This window comes from Stenella coeruleoalba, assembly GCF_951394435.1.
Source record: "Stenella coeruleoalba genome assembly, chromosome: 2".
NCBI classification, from domain to species: Eukaryota; Metazoa; Chordata; class Mammalia; order Artiodactyla; family Delphinidae; genus Stenella; species Stenella coeruleoalba.
The window spans coordinates 160,284,257-160,305,180 of NC_137147.1; the positions used below are offsets into that span (position 1 = coordinate 160,284,257).

The 20,924-nt window shown below is 34.7% G+C and overlaps 1 long non-coding RNA gene across 2 annotated transcripts in view; it reads right to left on the reverse strand.

Annotated features, from left to right (window-relative positions):
* Positions 1-20,924, reverse strand: part of LOC307182458 — a 694,844-nt gene that overhangs the window by 536,247 nt on the left and 137,673 nt on the right. The gene's annotated exons all lie outside the window — the stretch shown is intronic.

Genomic DNA, 20,924 nt, shown 5'->3' on the forward strand with positions numbered 1-20,924 from the left:
TTCCTGGAAATCAGGAAGATCATGTGCACATGTATAGCTGTGGCCATGGCAAAGAAAGACATGAAAGGGCCTAATGTCTCCCGCATGGCTCACCTGAGGCTCTGTAAAAAGAGGAAATGAAGGCAAAGGGACAGTTTTGGCTGTAAATAGCCAAAGCATTGAAGATGTCCCCCTAACACATTCACAGAGCCCCTAAGCAAAGGGTTAGAGACTTTTTGGATCATTTAAGGACATCCCTCTTCACTCATTAGCTGATCACCAAAGTAACACAACAGAGACTTGAGAGGCTGCACGTGACAGAGAATAAAGACTTTTTAGAATTAGTCCATAAAGCCACTAAACAAACAGCAAACATCAACAAAGCCCTGGTAAAGAAGATAACTTGGGACTTCCCTGGCAGTCCAGTGGTTAAGACTTCACCTTTCAATACAGTGGGTGCAGGTTCGATCCCTGGTTGGGGAGCTAAGATCCCACATGCCTCACAGCCAGAAAACCAAAACATAAAAAAAGAAAAAAAAACAAGAAGAAGAAGCAATACTGTAACAAATTCAATAAAGACTTTAAAAATGATTCACATAAAAAAAAAACTAAAAAAAAAAGAAGAAAACTTATCTCTAGAGTTACCACATTATATTATTAAATTTCCAGTTTTCAGTATAAAACAAATCTACAAGGCATACCACAAAAACTATAGCCCATACACAAGAAAGCAAAACAAAATAAAACAGTCAATAGATACTATTCCTGAGAAAGCTCAGACATTGGATTTATTAGACAAAGTCTTAAAACTAGCTATTATAAATATATTCAAATAATTGAAGAAATCATGCTTACAGAACCAAAGAAAAGTATGAGAATGATGTGTTACCAAACAGCGAATATCAATAAAGACACAGAACTTGTGAGAAAGAACCAAAAAGAAGTACTGGAGTTCAAAAGTACAATAAATGAAAATTTTAAAAAAATCATGGAGTGGCTCCAAAACAAATTTTAGTTAGCAGAAGAAACAATCAATGACTTGGAAAATAAGTTAATTGAGATTATCTAGAGTAAGTAACAAAATGAAAAAATAAATAAATAATGAATGTACCCTCAGAGACCTGTTAGACACAATAAAGTGTATGAACATAATCATATGGGGAGCATCAAAAAATGAAGAAAGAGAAAAAAGGTCAGGATATTTGAGGAAATAATGGTCTAAACTTCTCCAATTTGATAAAAAACATTGATCTATATATCTAAGCATTTCAACATACTTCAAGTAGAATTAAATCTAAGAGATCCACATCTGAGAACATCATAGTCAAAGTGCCAAAAATCAAGGATAAGTTACTGAAAGCAGTGAAATAAAAGCGACTCATTATGTAAAAGTGATCTTAAATAAGATTAACAGTTGGCATCTCATCAGAAATCATGGATGTCAGAAGGTAATGGGATGATACATTCAAAGTGCTGAAGGAAAATCACTGTCAATCAAGAATTCTATGCAAAAAGATCCATCAAAAATCAAAGAATTATTGAAGACATTACAAAATGACAAAAATTGATAAAATTTTTCACTAACAGAATTTCTGTACAAGAAATACTAAAGGGGGTTCTTCAGGTTCAGGCTGAAATGAAAGGATAACAGACAATAAATCAAAAGTCACACACACACAAATAAAAAGCACTAGTAAAAGTAAACATATAAGTAAAGGTAAACTATAATTTTGTTCATAATGCTTCTCTTCTCCTATCTGATTTGTAAGACACCTGCATAAAGCAATAATTATAAAACTGTGTTAATAGTTTATAATATATAAATATGTAATTTGTATGGCAATCAGAGCACAAAAAAGGGGAAGGAATAGTGCTATATTGAAACAACATTTTTGTTTACTATTGAAATTAAGTTGGTAAAAAACTAAACTAGATTGTTGTAAGTTAATATATTTATTATAATCCCCAAGGCATCACTTAGAAAATAACACAAATAGTATAGTAGAAAATTCAGCAAGAAATTAAAATGGTATACTAGAAAATATTTGACATAAGAAGGTAGTGATGGGGGACTAGAGGGAGAAAAAAGATAGAATACATATAAAAAACAAATAGCAAAATAGCGGGCATTAAATCCCGCCTTATCAGAAATTACATTAAATGTAACTGGACTAAACTGGACTTCAATCAAAAGGCATATATTGACAAAACAAATTTTAAAAAATGGCCTAACTACAAGCTGTTTGCAAGAAATGCATTTTAAATTCAAAGACACAAATAAATCAAAGATACTCTGCAAACAGTAACCAAAAGAGAGCTAGCATGGCAAAACTACCATCAGACAAAGTCGATTTTTAGAAGGAAATTTTTACTAGAGTCAAAGAAGCACATTTTATAATAATAAATAAGTGAATCTAAAAGTAAGAAAAAAAATTATAAATACATTTGGTTCTAACTAGAGAACAACAAAATACATCAAGTAAAAACTGACAGAACTGCAAGAAGACATGGAAAATTTAACAATAATAGTTGGAGGCTTCACACCCTATTTATAATGCTGGATAGAATAACTAGGTAGTAGACTAACAACAGCAGAATGCAACATTCTTCCCAAGTGCATGTGAAGCATTCTCTGTGATAGCCCATATGTTAGGTCACAAATCAAAAATTTTAAAGGATTTAAATAATACAAAGTATGCTCTCCAATCACAAGAAGAAGAAATTAGAAATCAACAAGAAAAGGCAGTTTGAGAAATTTACCAATATGTGGAAGTTAAACAACATATTACCAAATAAAAAGAGTATCAAAGAAGAAATCACAAGGGAAATTAGGAAGTACTTTGAGATGAATGAAAATGAAAGCACAACATAACAAAACTCATCAGATGCAGCTAAAAAGAATGTTTAGAGGGATATTCATAGCTATAAAAGCATAAGTGAAAAAGAAGGATCTTAAATCAATAACTTTCCCTCACATCTGAAGAAATTTTTAAAAAGAGAGCAAAGTTAGCTTAAATAAGCAGAAGGAAGGGAATAATAAAGTTAGAGCAAAAATAAATGATAAAGAGAAAAGAGAAAGATAAAATCAATTCCACTAAAAGGTTGTTCTTTGAAAAAAATAGAGAAAAGTCAATGAAACAAAAGTTAACAAAACTTTAGGGGGATTCACCAACAAAAGAGAGAGAACACAAATTACTAAAATCAGGAACAAAAGAGGAACATCCACACTAATGTGACAGACATACAAAGAAGGATTATAAGAGACTACTATGAACAACTGTGCCCCCCAAAATTAGATTACCCAGATGAAATGGAAGAAGTCCTAGAAAGACACAAATCACTGAAACTGACTAGAAAAAAACTGATAGACCTATAGTGAAAGATTGCATTAGTAATAAAAACAAACAAGAAACAACAGAAAACCTTCCCACAAAGAAAAGCTCAGGCACAGATGGCTTCAATGATGAATTACACTATTTAAAGAAGAATTAACACCAGTTCTTCACAAACTCTTTGTAAAAATAGAAGAGGGAAGACTTCCCCAATAATTCAATAATCCAATGTTATTCTGATACTAAACCAGACAAAGACATCACAAGAAAAAAAAAAAAAAAAAACAATATGCCCTATGAATAGAGAGGAAAAAAAAAAAAAGCAAAACTCCAGGAAAAAAATTGTCTGGCAACATAAAAAAAAAAGATTGTAGTACACCATGTACAAGTGAGATTGTACACCATGTACAAGTGAGATTTATCCCAGGAATTTCAGGTTGGGTTAACATACAAAATTTAGCTAATATATACCTTATTAACACTATAAAAGACAAAAACAGCATGGTAATCTCAACAGATGCAGAAAAGTACATGAAAAAATTCAAGAGTATTCTGCTGGAGGATCTAACCATCGCAATCAGGCAAGAAAATTAATGAAATAAATTCAGATTGGAAAGGGAGAAATAAAATTCTATTTACAGATAGCATAATCTTGTATTAGAAAACCATATCAAAAACATGTTTACAACTAATAAATGAATAAATGATTTCAGCACAGTTGCAAGATATAAGATCAATGTAGAGAAATCAAATGTATTTCAATACACTTACAATAAACAATCTGAAAATGAAATTAAGAAAACAACTGCATTTACAATAAAATCAAAATGAGTAGCATACTTACAAATACAGAATAATAAAGGAAGACCACAACTTATTTACTGAATACTATGTAATATTGTTGAAAGAAAATAAAGACATCCCCTATTTATAAATCAGAAAGTTTACCGATAAGACTACAACACTCTCAAAATTGATCTACACAGTCTTTGCAATCTCTCAAAATTCCAGCTATCTTTTATTCAGAAATTGGTTAGTTTTTTTTCTAACATTCATATGGAAAGGCATGGGACTCTGAATAGCTAAAACAATCTTGAAAATTAAGGAAAAAATTAGAGGTCTCCCACTTTCTTATTTCAGAAGTTATTACACTAATCAAGGCAGTGTGGTTATGACATAGGCTAGACCTATCACTCAAGGGAGTATAATTGAGAGTCCAGAATAAACGTATTCATTTATGTTCTAAAGAATTTACACGATGCCAAAACAATTCAATGGGGAAAACAATAGTGTTTTCAACAAATGGTCTTGAGACAACAGGGTATCTACATGCATATGAATGAATCTGGACCTGTACTTCACATCATATACAAAAAATTAAATTAAATAAAAAGGTATCAGAGACCTATATGTAAGCTATAAAACTATAAAACTCTTAGAAAAAAATCATAGAAGTAAATATTCATGAACTTGAATTAGGCAATAGTTTCTGCTTCAAAGGATACCATCAAAAAAGTGCAACAATAACTCACAGAATAGGAGAAAATATTTGCAAATCATGTTTGATATTGGGTTTGCACCTGGAATATGCTCAATTTCATTAGTCATTTGCGAAATACAATTTAGATTTCCCATGAGATACCACTTCATACCCACTAAGATGGCTAAAACACAAAACAAAACAAGTGTTGACAAGGCTATGGAGAGAATGGAAGATTGATAATCCCTCAAAAAGATAAACATAGAATTACCATATGATATACTTGTAGGTATATATCCAAGAGAATTGAAAACATATGCCACACAGAAACTTGTGCACGTATGTTCATAGCAGCATTATTCATAATAGGTAAAAAGTGCAGGCAACCCAAATAACCATCCAATAACAGATGGGAGAAATAAAATGTAGTATACCTATACAATGGAATATTATTTGACATTAGAAAAGAATGAACTACTGACACATACTACAGCATAAAGGAACCTTGAAAATATTATGCTGAATGAAAAAAAAAACTATCACAATAGCCACATACTTTATGATCTGATTTACATGAAATGGTCAGAATGGTCAATTCATGGAGACAGAAAGATTAGTGGTTTCCAGTGTTAAGGGAAGGTGGGGGGAAGTGACTACTAATAGGTATGAAGTTTCTTGGGGGGCCAGATAAAGATTTTCTAAAATTACATAATACAATAGTTACATGACTCTGAATATACTAAAAAAAACCCACTGAATTGTATACTTCATAGAATGAGTGTTACAGTAGGTGTATTATATCTCATTATGACTTTTTAAAATAAAAAATAAATTAACTAAAATGGACAATTTGATAAGATTTTTGTATTAGGTACACCTTGGGGGAAAACATCCACCTTAATAACATGTACTATGATAGGGAGTATGGATCCCCAGGGTCTCTGAAAAATTCCTTTAACCTAAGATTCACTTACCCATACTAAACATTTTATTTTACTTTTGGAAGTATCAGATAAACCAGATAACATGTGGGCCAAAATTTACAAAAACTTTCCCAGAATGTTAATGTTCCTTCTGAGTTTCAACAGAATATGTGAAATTCAAGATAGCAGCTATGTTTTTCTAAAGGAGTTTGCTAAAATCACTGAATGGTCTGTTCTTGGGGAAAGGTTGGACAAACTGTGATCATTTGACATTCATTCATACGAGTGTTTCAAGCAGAGCTCTGCAAGATACTGGTGATCAGGAACCAAATGAAATATGGACTCTACCTTCAAAACTTAAAGTCAAGTAAGAAAAAAGATAAGCCTATAAATGAAAAAAACTGCAAAACAGTGCCTTAAATTTTATACTGGAGACATATTCTTGACTCAGTGGAAACACAAAGGGTAAGGAAGCAGCTTTGTTGGGTGGATCAGGGAAAATTTACAGGAGCCCAAGTCTGAATACAAAGCAAAAGGTTAAGGTTCCAAATGGGATATTTCAGGCAGAACATTGAAAACATCCTGGGAAATTTGCTACAATACTGATTTACTCCTTTTGGAGGCAGTAGAGCACAGTGGCTCCACCTGCAAACTGCAATGCTATCCTGGTTTCTCTGTATCACAGCTGTGTGTTCTATAGTAGATTATATAGGGTCTCCAAGCCTTCATTTCCTCATCGGTACGGTAGAGTGGATATAATGCTAGTACTTATCTTATAGGGTTGCAATAAAAATTAAATAAATTTATGCGTAGAAAGCACTTGGAACAGCACCTGGCACACAGCAAGTGCTCAATAAATGCTAATCAGAAGTTGATGCTAACTTACATGTCTTTCTGGATTGTGGATCACTAGTGACTTTTCAGAGCTAAACACTAATTCAACAGTATGGCGTTAGGCACAAAGCAAACTTTTCAGTGGCATATGCTGCCACATAGTTTTTAGGTAAAGTTGCCACCTCATCTCTTTTCTGGGTTCTCTGCCCTCTCCTCCCTTGTCTTATCCCACACTTCCAGAAATTTCAGTATCAGCCCTTCAGGAAAAATCTGAAGGAGACATGCTTACTCTTTGGAGTCAGAGAAATTTACCTGCAATGAAAAGACAAAACTAATAGGCTTGTGATTGAAAATTTGTGTTATAGAACAGAAATGATCTTAGGTAAGCAAGGGAGAAAACCATGTTCTATCAAATGAGGGTTTGAAAAGTATCTTGAATGCCATTCTCATATATTTATGTTCAAACAGAATATCAGCACAAACTGAATTAAATCCAAATCTTTGGATTATTTAAGAGGTTTGGAAGATACACTCATGTAGGGATTCTGATGGTCTCACATTTTTAAATGACTACTGGAATCTATGCAGATTGAGGAGCTCCTGTCAGTAGAGACATTTTTCTTCACTTCCAGCTGTACTGGAATTTGTGCTTTTTTAGGTTTCAAGTTCAGGAGGAGAATTTCAGGCCTTAGTATCAATTCTATTCCCAGGAGGCAAGGATTAAAGGTGGAATAGAAGCAAAATGTACTACTAGGTATTAGAAACATGTATGCATACCCAGAGAGTGGTGAGTGAAGAAAAAAATGAGTATCTCTAAAAACATGAACTTCTCATTCTGCATAGAGTCCTAGAGTCATTAAAGAACTTAGGACCATCAGAATCTCTACATATAAGTGCACCTATCAGACTTCTTAAAAAGTTCAAAGATTTGTAGCTATAATATTATCCTTTTAATACAACAGGCATTAAGCACCTATGTAGTATATGCTAACCATTGATGTGGCAAAGATAAATACGAAACAAACCCTGACCTTTAGAAGTCACCAATGCTACCTAAAAAACAGGTTACAACAAAGGGTTAATTACCATACATCTTTTTTGTCAGCTGAGGTTTCTTTTCAGTTTTTTAAAAGTACTCTTTATCACTGAATTTTACATCCATTTTCAAAGTTAAATTAACAAATAACAACCCAAAAAACAACATTTTAGCAATCTGTCAATTCATTCAAAACAGGTATCTGTCAGCATGTTAGTGACAGTGCCAGCTGGTGAGCTAAAATTGTATCTATTCAACGTTATTCTGCCATGATGAGAGAAACTATCTAAAATAATATAATTACCTGGCTTGTGAATTTCCATAATTTAAAAAATGTTAGGTGGCAGCTACTAAAAAAAATATAGACTATATTTTTTTCTTTTAGTCCCATCCTGATTTCTTCCTGGATTAAGAACATAAACTCTTGCTTTTTAAAGGACTGTCAAATTAATCCCTAAAATAATTTGCCACAGCCTAAGTTATATGGGAAAAATAGCATATATTTTAAAGACAATCAAGAGCATCCCATATCTGAGATGGTTGTGCCAGAAAACCACACGAATGTGTGTTACCCACTACCCCTCCAGCAGAGATGATCTTAAAGCTATTTTATCCAATCGGTCTCCATTCTTGAGCAAGGGGATCCTTTAGCAAAAGATCTAAGCTGCTTTTACCCTTCTTAGATGCTTGAAATTTATTTTCAGGAAAAGCCATGTCTCACTACCCATAAATAATTTTAAAATGAAGCCCCAGCTGATGATTCTTATCTCAGCCTTGGGTAAGAAATCCTTGTTTTCTTATGAACCCAAAGACTGAGTTTGAGGATTAAGAGACAGAACAAGTATAATGGCTTGCTGGACAAACATATCTTGGAGGATTATATCTTGAGCATATTTTTTAATTGAAAAAAACGACAGAAAAATACAAGACAGTATTATAGTCAGTAAAGTTGTTTTTTACTGGGGTAGGAGCTAGTAATAGTGATAATATAACCTAGTTCTTAAAGGAAAACATCAATCATTTTATTTCCATAAAACATTGAAAGGTAAATGTAATTTCATTCTTCACATCTCATTTGGAGATTAAATTGACTTGCCTTCCATTGTGGTGCAACTTTGATTTAAGTGGTTAGCTCTTTATCCCAAAGAATAGTAATACCTTTCTCTGGAAAGTATACTAATTTGTAGTACCTTACCTTCAAAGCTGATATGTGGGCTTATTTTTCAGAAAAAAACTAATCACTTCTTCAAAAAATATAATAATATATTAATAATAATCATAAAAAAATGAACATGTTCTCTAACCAAAGTGTATATGTGAAATAAATTAATATACACCAATGAGTACCTATGTACTAGTATTTTTGCTTGGCCCTGTCTTTTCTGAATTTTGTAGTAAACCACAAAACAAATACACAAAATAGGAAATTCATAAATTTGGTAAGTGGATACAAAGTAGTAGATGGGTCTGACATGGATAAATGGGCCAAGACACAAAAGTATTTTAATTATGGAGAAGAGCATAAACAAGGGTATGGTTATCCAGTGCATGAAGGGGATAAACCTGCTGACTCAGAAATTCTGTATCAACAACGAACAAATATGATTGAGTACTAAAAAAAAAAAGATGTGCAAGAGAGAATTTCAGATTGGTACTCTGCATGCATTTTACAGACCAGATATTTATGTTTAAACTGTTTCTTGGAAATTTCCAAAAGGGGGCTTTTAGGAGTTACTTCTCATCAGATTAACAGATTCTAGATAGGCATCAACTTTTAAAGAAAAATAAGCTAAACTGGATTATAAGATTTTTAAAAAAAGTTTTGAATGTTCTTCAGTACCTCTACACACTTCTTAACACTTTATACTTATTGCCACAAATCTAGAGTTTCAAACATACTTTTAATTTGGCTCCTTCTATATGCATCACTGAATAAACCCTCATTTTGAATGACTATATTAGTAACAGGCAGATTGTTAATTTAAATTCCTTGTACTGTTGAAAGGCAGCAGAAGGTAATGGTTTATATTGGTTATAAAATTTTTTATGGCAACAAGAGTCAGAGTGACATGATTCAAATTCTCATTTCTAAAACCTCATGCCGTTGTGCCCTGCCCCTCCATTTCTCCAGCCCTTCACAAACATTTCTTGGAAATCTATTATGCCCTGAGCACTAGGAGAAGCCAGATGGCATGGTGTGGCTGGCCCCTGAATCTAGTTTTCCTAGTTTCAGATCTCAGTCTGAGTGATGTGTGTGTGTGTGTATACATACATACATATATATATATATAGACATGCATACATATATAATTGATATATATCTATATATATTAATACATATACATACTTATATCTGTGATATACATCTATATATAAACACAGATACTTATATGTTAGTGATATATATCTGTTAAAATATAACTCTGATATACATATATAGGGAGATATATATCACTATATATACATATGCATATATAAATGATAGATATCTATCTATATACATACACTAACATATATATACAAATGATATCTATCTCTCTATACACACATAAACATATATACGTGCGTGTGTGTGTGTGCGTGTAGTCTATCATTTAGAACAGTAAATGTCCTGTGGTAAATTCTTAATTAATATTGGCTATTAATATTAAACATTTCTTACATAAAAGCAAGAGCTGCCTAATAAGGACTATAAGAGAATTAAACATAGATATATAAAACTAGTAGATGTTTTAAATTCAGAAGTGAAAAACTTTTTGAGCTATATTATTTTATTATACTAGTGACAAAATAATTTCTAGGTGTGAATGAATGAAAAAATGCTCAAGATCACTAATTATTTTTTTGTTTTTTTGTGGTATGCGGGCCTCTCACTGTTGTGGCCTCTCCCGTTGCGGAGCACAGGCTCCGGACGCACAGGCTCAGCAGCCATGGCTCACGGGCCCAGCCGCTCCGTGGCATGTGGGATCTTCCCGGACCGGGGCATGAACCCGTGTCCCCTGCATCGGCAGGTGGGCTCTCAACCACTGTGCCACCAGGGAAGCCCAATATCACTAATTATTAGAGAAATGCAATCAAATCTACAATGAGTTACCACCTCACACCAGTCAGAATGGCCACCATTAAAGAGTCTACAAATAATAAATGCTGGAGAAGATGTGAAGAAAAAGAAACCTTCCTACACTGTTAGTGAGAATGTAAATTGGTACAGCCACTATGGAAAACAGTAAGGAGGTTCCTTAAAAAACTAAACAGAATTATCATATGATCCTGAAATCCCACTCCTGGGCATATATCCAAAGAAAACTGTAATTCAAAAACATACATACACCCCAATGTTCATAGCAGCACTATTTACAATAGCCAACACATGGAAGCAACCTAAATGTCTATCGACAGATGAATAGATAAAGAAGATGTGGTATGTAAACACAGTGGAATACTATGCAGCCATAAAACAAATAGAATAATGCCATTTACAGCAATGTGGATGGACCTAGAAATTATCATATTAAGTGAAGTTAAGTCACACAGAGAAAGACAAATATCATATCACTTATATGTGGAATCTAAAAAAATGATACAAATGAACTTATTTACAAAACAGAAACAGACTCACAGTGTAGAAAACAAACTTAGAGTTACCAAAGGGGAAATGGGTGGGGGAGGGATAAATTGGGAGTTTGGGATTAACAGCTACAAAATACTATATATAAAATATATAACCAACAAGGACCTACTGAATAGCACAGAGAACTATATTCAGTATCTTGTAATAACCTATAATGAAAAGAATCTGAAAAAGAATATATATATATATATATACATATATATATAAACTGATTCACTTTTTGTACACCTGAAACTAACACAACATTGTACGTTGTAAATTAACTCTACTTCAATTAAAAAATAGTTAGGGCTTCCCTGGTGGCACAGTAGTTGAGAGTCCGCCTGCCGATGCAGGGGACAGGGGTTCGTGCCCCGGTCCGGGAAGATCCCACATGCCGTGGAGCGGCTGGGCCCGTGAGCCATGGCCGCTGTGCCTGCGCGTCCGGAGCCTGTGCTCCCAGCGGGAGAGGCCACAGCAGTGAGAGGCCCGCGTACCGCAAAGAAAAAAAAAAAAAAGTTAAAGATAAAATATAGAAACTTTTCTTCAGGTAAGCACTGTTTAGAAGAATTTGTTTTCAAACTCTAAACTCTTTTATTCACAAAAGAAAATAATGTAGTTAATAAAGTTGGTGACACCAAATTGGTCTATGGGTTGTCAAGAAAGTTAATTCCCTCCCCCATTTATGGTTATGAGTATAGCTTTTTCATGTCATACGTTAGATCTAGAAATGTAGAATAAAATAAAAATCACAAATAACTTTTAAGAACTTTAAAGAAAGTCAATTTAAGATTATCTTACCTTTTCTTCCCACCCCACACCTTTATACACATTGATTCTTAATTCTCTATTATTTTTCTGCAGTATCAGTTAATAACTCCTTTTGTTTCTATCTGCTTTAAAGACACTACTTACAGTTCTGTTTTATTTAATGGAGGAAAGTTAGGTGCATTGAGTGTTATAGGAAATGCGGCAAAAGAAACAAGTACCTAGAAGTTCAGGTCGATTTTTTCAGTGCCTCTTTACCACTGACCTTGTCATCACAAGTAATTTTTAAGGTAATGGAAAATATCTTATAAAATAAGTCTGTCATCTCTAGATGTAGCTTTCTAAATTATTTGATTTCCCTAATGGTTCCAAGCCTGACAAAACAATATGTACCTTTATAATTTTATCATTTAGAGAAGTGTTCTATAATTCAAAGGCTTAAGGGACCTCATGAGATCAGAAATAACTGGATCAGATTTTCAGTAAAGAATTATCAATGACCTGGAATGGTGTTTCCTTTACTTCTGAGATTTGAGTAACTTCCCTTTACTGGGAATAGATAAATTATCCAGCAACACTCAAAAAAGAAGAAAGAATATACAGTCAAAGTACTTCTTACATACACAAAACATACTAGAATTGATAGTCATGTGAAGTCTTTAGAAGGACTTAAGAACTGGGCCATGTCTACAGAGAAAATGGCAGTACCTTTTACAGTACTACTTGAGTGGTCAATCTGTTCTATGGCTTTCTTCCCCCTTGCTATTTAGAATTAAACTTCTCTCATATCAGCATTTTTCTGATGAGCAACTTAATAAAATAACACTGTCAAGTTTTCTCTTCTATGTACATTTTTGCATTTTCCCAATATATTTGGAGGCTTTGAATATTCAATTTCAGGAAGCCTATGTAGGAAATCTACTTGAGTATTTTTTAAATTTGGACCAATTTCTGATTTGAGAGACAAGCGTTGGATGAGTCTGAATTTAGTTTTCATTAGTAGAGCTGGTCTCCAGATCCCTGTGGTCAAACTCAGTCTTCATGTTTTGTATCTTAAGCCCTCTTGCTATGAGGCATTTCTATGACCATGGTCTTGGTAGCTGTCCATGCCCCTGTCAGTATCATTATTTTTATTTCACATCTATTTAAGTCTAGCAACAAATGCATTTCTGAAGAGGAAAGAAGCCTTGACATTTCTGAGATAGTGGATATCATGGTTTAAGATATTCTGATAATCCAAAAATCTTGAAATATACCTTATTTTGACATAATTAGAAATCACCTCTAGTCATTATTTGGTGACATACAGAAATCAAGTTTGCATTTAAGTAATATCCTACCAAATTTCACAATTATTGTAACAACCATCTCATTATTAAGAATATGCTATAATTTAAAGGAGAAATAAACTGTGTGAAGTAAATATTTTTAAATTAATAGAAAATGTGATATAAATAATATAGGTATTACATGCTAACCAATCAATGACATGAATTTTAAAATATTCAAAGTATTCTGCATATACACAATTAGAACTAAAATTCTTTAAAATATTTGAAACTTGCTATGATTCAAAATTCAAAAAGATGTGGGACATTCACTGTCTACATTCTACTAGTTTTAGCTTAGAGTCTATTTGTAACTAGCATTTACAAGGATGAGGAGATATAGTATAAATGCTCTTGCAGAAAATATGAATAGTTAAGGTACTTTAATTCATTTCTATTCTACACCATTTATTTCTTGCGTGTTATAGATAACACATGGTATTATGAACTCGGAAGGACCCAAAGATGAAAGGCATTTCTGTCCTCTAGAAGCATACAGTCTAGTTGGAAAGACAGGTAAAATAAAAATGAACATCATAAACACAGAATACCAATCACACTAAAGTCACAAATAAGCCATTTTAGAGTCTCCGAGATGGCAAAGACTAGTTCACTTGAGGGACTGGAAAAGCTTCATGAAAGCAATGGCAACTGATCCAAGATTTGAAAAATTCTAGGACTTGAATGGCAATGAAAGAGTGAGATTTTGTATGACATGGCCAAAGCCCACTGATGGTGTAGCAATCCAGCTGATAAAAGATGAGGTCCCGGGGGCTGATGCAGAGAAGGAGAGAAGCACCAGATTAAAGAGTTACTTAGAGGTTGAACTGATCAGACTCAAGGGATAATTTATTCGAAATGGGAAGATCAAGTGATTTTGTCCAAAATGAGTCAGATATTCTAGTCTAAATCTCAAAAATCAGATTTGAATGAGAGATATAGCTGTAACCACTGAGGTAAATGAGACTGCTCAGAGACAGTACAGTTAAAAAGTTTCCAGGACAGAAGGCATGCAATGAAGTAGGGTAAAGGCCTCACCCAAAAGGCCCAATATATAGTGTCACCCATATATTTGTCACACTGTGGAGGGTATGTTTTCTTTTTTTCTTTTTTGCATCAAAGTTGTACACAGTGACTTTTAGATTTTCTTTATCCCAAAACCTTTTGCCATTTTTCTCATTGTTCAGTTGAACTAGTCTTTTGTGGCTGTTGATTTGTTAGCTGATAAAGGAAAACAAGACAATCACTTAAGCCAATAACACGTGTTTTGTTGGTGGTTCACTCTCACTTACTTTTTTTTTTTTTTTTTTTTTTTGTGGTACGCGGGCCTCTCACTGCTGTGGCCTCTCCCATAGCGGAGCACAGGCTCCGGACGCGCAGGCTCAGCGGCCATGGCTCACGGGCCTAGCTGCTCCGTGGCATGTGGGATCTTCCCGGACCAGGGCACGAACCCATGTCCCCTGCATCAGCAGGTGGACCCTGAACAACTGTGCCACCAGGGAAGCCCTCCCTTACATTTTAAGACAAGTCCTTTGCAGGGTATCTCATATGTTAACTAGCACCTGATTAACAGAACTACATCATGAACCACTTGATTCACTGTTAATACATTGGCTAGTTAATAATATCACAGTTAAACATGTTATTACTGCTACTAGTTAATATTAGATAAAGAATTAAGACGTAGATGTACAGAATTGGTTAATGTTTTCATGGCACCCTAAAAGATGAACGATTTTGAGAGAAAAAGAACGTTTATATTACCACTCCTGGTATTTTTCGCTTCACCATTTTGCCCCATCCCCCATGAACTTATGTTGTCTCAGAACATTCAAAGTCTGCTAAGTTTCTCAGAGAAGTAGGAGATACACTCATACACAGAGAGTTGGTTTGACATTTAAGATTGGGGACTTAAAACTATGCTCAAATTTGCTAAGACCCTCTTGGGAGTATCCTTGATAATCAATGAGAAATTATACAGTGTACTTTCCATGCTATGCCCTTAGTTTTAAAAGCATGTACCACTGAACCTTCAATAGTTAGCATAAAATGAATATTGATAGTATAAATAAGTAATGTTACAAACACCACAGAACATTTATATCCCTTTCTTAACTAGTATATTCACAGTTACCTTGGAAATGGTACAGCTTTTTTGACTCAGATTGCTAAAGCATGCATAGTCAATGAACATAGCACTTAAATAGCATCCAATGTATACATAATGTGATACATTTCCAAAGATATATACAACAGTTCTAACAATGTTTTTCATGTGAGAAATGCTTGAAAACTTGCTTACCTAATGATCCATGGCTATTTTGTATGATTTCCCCACAAAGCATCGTCTGTAGTTCTACCAGTAAATGGCATCCAACTACCTCAGCAATGATTAAGTATATGCAACCTGATACATACAAACATCTGGATGTCTTATATGCACTCGATTATTTTACAAGAGGAAAATGGTTTAAAATTATCAACAGGGTCAATTAACACCTTCATCACTTCACATAATTACCATTTGTGTGTGTATGTATTGAGAACATTTAAGACCTACGCTCTTAGTAACTTTCAAGTGTATAAAATATAGTACTGTTAACTACAGTCACCATGCTGTTCATTAGATCCTCATAACTTATTCATCTTAAAACTGGAAGTTTGTACTCTTCAACCAACATCTCATTTCCCTCTCCTCCAGCCCTTGGCAACCACCATTCATTCTACTGTTTTGCTCTGAGCCCTGGCTACTGGTCCCCTGTCCCTCACTGCCTCTGAGCTGTGCAGCTCACGACTCAGTCCTCTGGATGGGTTGAGAGAGAAATGGGCCTCTTTGTCAGCATCTCAAACAGCTGGGGAAGCCAAGCACTCACTCACATGCTCTCACTTTCCCTTGTGGGGAAGTCTCAGGCTGAGCAGCGCTCTCTTGGCACTGAAGTGTATACTGCCCTGGGGGAGGGGTGACATGGTTAAATAAAAGACATTCCTCTTACCCTCTTCAATGTGTACAGCCTCAGATTTTTTGTTTGTTTGTTTTTGCTCTAACGGTGTGCTGGAACTTCTCTGCTGGACTCCTGGACTTTCAAAAAGATTCTCTCATCCATGTGTGATTGTCAAAGTGGTGGTGGTGGTATATTCTTTGGTGGGAAGATGGTAAAAACAAACCAACAAACAAACACTCCTATTCTTCCATTTTGATGATGTCAGTCTTCGGGTAATCCTATTTGTGTGTGTTTTTTTTTTTTAACATCTTTATTGGGGTATAATTGCTTTACAATGGTGTGTTAGTTTCTGCTTTATAACAAAGTGAATCAGTTATACATATACATATGTTCCCATATCTCTTCCCTCTTGCGTCTCCCTCCCTCCCACCCTCCCTTATCCCACCCCTCTAGGCGGTTACAAAGCACTGAGCTGATATCCCTGTGCTATGCGGCTGCTTCCCACTAGCTATCTACCTTACGCTTGGTAGTGTATCCATGTCCATGCCTCTCTCTCACTTTGTCACAGCTCACCCTTCCCCCTCCCCATATCCTCAAGTCCATTCTCCAGTAGGTCTGTGTCTTTATTCCTGTCTTACCCCTAGGTTCTTCATGACATTTTTCTTTTCTTAAATTCCATATATATGTGTTAGCATACGGTATTTGTCTTTCTCTTTCTGACTTACTTCACTCTGTACTATTTGTGTTTTTAATTGATCATCACGGCCTTCCATTATCCCAAATCTACTCTGAAGAAGGTATCACTTTTTAGAGTTTCTATAAGTTTTTCTGATTCTAACTTTCAAAAATGTATTTGAATATGAGGTTTATTGACCAAGCTAATCTGAATCATTCTCCTGATACAACCATATAGAATGTGTATAAAATATCATTATTTAAATATAGCTGAAATTAATGGGATGAAATAAAATGTGTATGTGGAGAGAGGTGTTAAATGTCAGAAACAGAGACAGAATTTAAGTCCTGAGCATTAAATGTAATTGCTGAAGCTGTGGTGGTTTATAAGACTAAGATATGTATCCTAGTCTGTAGGAGAATGAAATTTTAACGCTGAATAGGAACAGAAACTGTGGCTTTCAACCCCTAAAAGGCAATCAGACAGATCTGGGACCACCTCATGAAGCCTGGGCTTTGAAAGAACTGGCCATTCCACGACAGAGAATGAGAACAGCTCTGCCCACTGACCCAGTGAAGTGTTAAGGAAGACTTTCTCTGTCAAGGGCTCTCAACAGAAACAAATATAACTTCCCATTAGAAGAACAAAAGGGAACACTAAGCACAAGTATGGCACCCACACTTATACCACCTGAGTGGTGTGGGAATCTCAACTTGAAAAATTAGTGTAGAAACTGGTTCCAGACTAGATAGTCCCCTGCAGGAAACTAGTGGGAGCAGAATTGTTCCTTTGGGACTTCTCACAATACGAAGTGCATCAGACTCCCACACAGGAAAAACTGAACTAAAGATTCAGTCAAGGATAATAATTGAAAACTACATGAGGAAATGATACATCATAAGGTAGTGACACAAAACAGGGGGATTAGGACTCTAAGTAAATAAGAAAGAACACAATGAAAGAGTCTGTCTCTGAGTGAAATTTTCCAGGATGTGCTCTTACCAGGAGGTTTCTGGTGGAGGTGAGTCAGATTGGTTTTCCGTGCTTCTCAGTTAAAAGCTCTTTCTTCTATTCACTTAATATGGGTATGTAGACCTCTCTACACCTGCCTCTAAGAATCTATCCCGCTCCTAAAGGATGATTTCTGCCAGCACGAGCTCTGTTAGTTTCTTCCCAGGTACAGCCATTAGGGTGAACAATCCAATTAACCTACTTTTTGAAGGCGTTCAAATGTACGATGCTTTTTTAGATTTGCCACCTGTGGCCACTGGACTCCACTCTCATGCCAGCACTCCTGTTCCTCCTCCATTCACTTCCTTCCCCAGCACCACTGCAAATTTAGTGACAATTTTTGAACACTGCTGTGCCTGAAAATTTTCTATAATTCCTTTTCTTCCGTGTCACTCCAATGGTTGCTTCCCATTGTTTCTTGCCAGATTGTACTGTGTTATGTTAACATTTACACATTATTCAGAATTTGTGGGTTATATTTCTTTGCTGGTTTCACCGATTTATTTTTCATTCTTACTTTTTCTGGTAAACTTTGTCAGCCTTAGGATCAAATTTATGGCTAAATACTTACATTTACTACCACTCCCTTAAATAAATAAGATTTAGATCTAGCTTTTGAAAATCAATCTTCATTTAACTATAGCTATGATGATATGCACTTTGTGGCAAACAGAAAAGAATGAAAAGAGTAACATCTGACACAATTATGTAAATTATGTTGAAATGAAAACATTTTAATATGAAGTTACTTATTTGGTCAAAGGAGAGTCAATCTTTATCTCTCTTTCCCACATCACATATTTCATCTTTTGTGAAACTGTTAAAATCTAACTTCCCTCAATCATCTTCTGGTGTGCTGTATGGAAGGAGGAAAAACACGTGGAAATAAAACATAATGATCAGACTGCAGGGATGCTGAAACTACATTCTTGGTTTCACATAAGTGACTCTGGAAGAAGCCCATCCCTTAGGACCACACAGATACTTCCAGTTTCTTAGGCTGAGGATAACTTTTGCTGACTGTGTCAGAAAATGGAAAAAGGCAATTTAATGTGCACATTTATAAACTCATACAGTGACAGGAAACAAGTTAAACTCAATGGAACATCTATATCTATGGTTACCCAGGTGAGACAATAATCACCTTAAGAAGTCTTCTACATCACTGTGTGTTGTTACAATTTTTTTAAAAGGCAAAGAGATTCCTGAAAAGTCTCAATGCAGTTTGATAAATAACGAATCAAAGGAGAACTTGCATTACAGATTAGCTGCTATTTAGAATGTACTTTGCAGAGTTACTAAAGTTTTTGGAGGCAGAGAATATTATTTTCATGACAAGGTGACAAATAAGAGAGTCTTAAGGATTTGAGCTTTATAGAAAAGGGATTTGATTTTTAAAAATCCAGGTGATCAAAGGATCTGGCAGTTTGGAATGCAATACATTTTTCATAAAGATGCAACATAATTTAAAATGAGACATTTAGAAGGATATTAAAATAAAGCAAACTATTTAGTATTCAGAAAAAATGAAAAAAGAAAGTCTTCAAATAAATAGATTTTTAGAGTTTAACAGAGAGTAATTGTATGATAGATGAATAAAGTAAAAAAATGCAGAGTGGCATAAGGAAGATAAGTTAGAAAAATAAACCTGACTAGAACATGTTTTACTATATTAAGTAACTGTATTCTGCCCTTTTTTATGTTTTTAACATATACCTTAGGAGAATGTCAAGCTGAATTGTTTTTGTATTATGCAGAAAGAATTTTTGTTTCATAATGCAAGCGTGCTAATGGATAACTATCTTCTCAATCTGGATACATTCTGTAGAAAATAATAGTGACGTCTCTGTACTTGTTCAGGCTGCAAAACATTTCTTGTGATGCCATATGAAACCTTCAGAGTATAATATATCTATGATAATAGTTGCCATAAAAATCAGTGATGTGGGTGGTTGATTTTTTATATTTTATGCTACACTTCAAGAGTGAGTCTGCCTCTATTAATATCAGAGAAGCATGAAAAGCGTCTACTGCTCCAATTATGCATCTCAGATATTTCTTCCAATAATAGATCTCAAGGACAAAATGCCACTAACTAAGCAGTTCTCTTTCAAAACAAACAAACAAACAAACCAAACACAGACACACACACACACACACCCCATACACACCCCATATTCTAGGGAAATAAATGCCTTGGAATTATCTCAGGAAACTGATCCAGGAGTGGGACACAGTACACATCAAGTTCAAAATATCATCAAACACTTTAACTGAAACAACTGTGCTTGTTCCGGAAAAGGCAAATATCTGTCAATTCAGCAAGGAAACACTGCATTATAAAAGGAAAATGTTTGCATTTTTTTAAAAGTCAAATTTCTGAGCTGTATCATCAACATACTTGATGTTGCCAGTTGGTCAGAAGTACAGCTAATAACCTGGATTTGTAACTGGTATCAGTCCTGTGGGACTGAGCCCTTAACCTGTGGAATCTGATGCTGTCTCCAGGTAGATAGTGTCAGAATTGAGCTGAATTGTAGGACACTCAGCTGAGAATTGCTTTGGAGGTGTGGAGAAAACCCCCAATACCCCCACAGGTAGTGACCTTTGTTAGTGGACTCACTAGAACAAACAGCATAGAACCCTGATGGTCCACGTATCCAGATACAATGTAAGAGATATATTGCCTTGGTTTTCTGCACATCTGTATCAAATCTTACACAAAAATTACTTTTATGAATAAAATTATAGCTGAGGAGAGACTTCAATCAACAGGTGATGGAAACTAGCTGCTCCTCGTGACATTTCATTATGTTTTATTTTTCGATGCATTTAAAATACCTTTGTTATTTGATAATCATAAAACTCTGACAGAGGGATACTGATACTCACCTTTTGAGGATTAGAATGATGAGCCTTATAGAGGATGTGACTGTTTCAAAAACAAGCAAATGGAATTAATTGATCATGAATCAGCCACTGTTCTAACTCATAGATCCTGATCT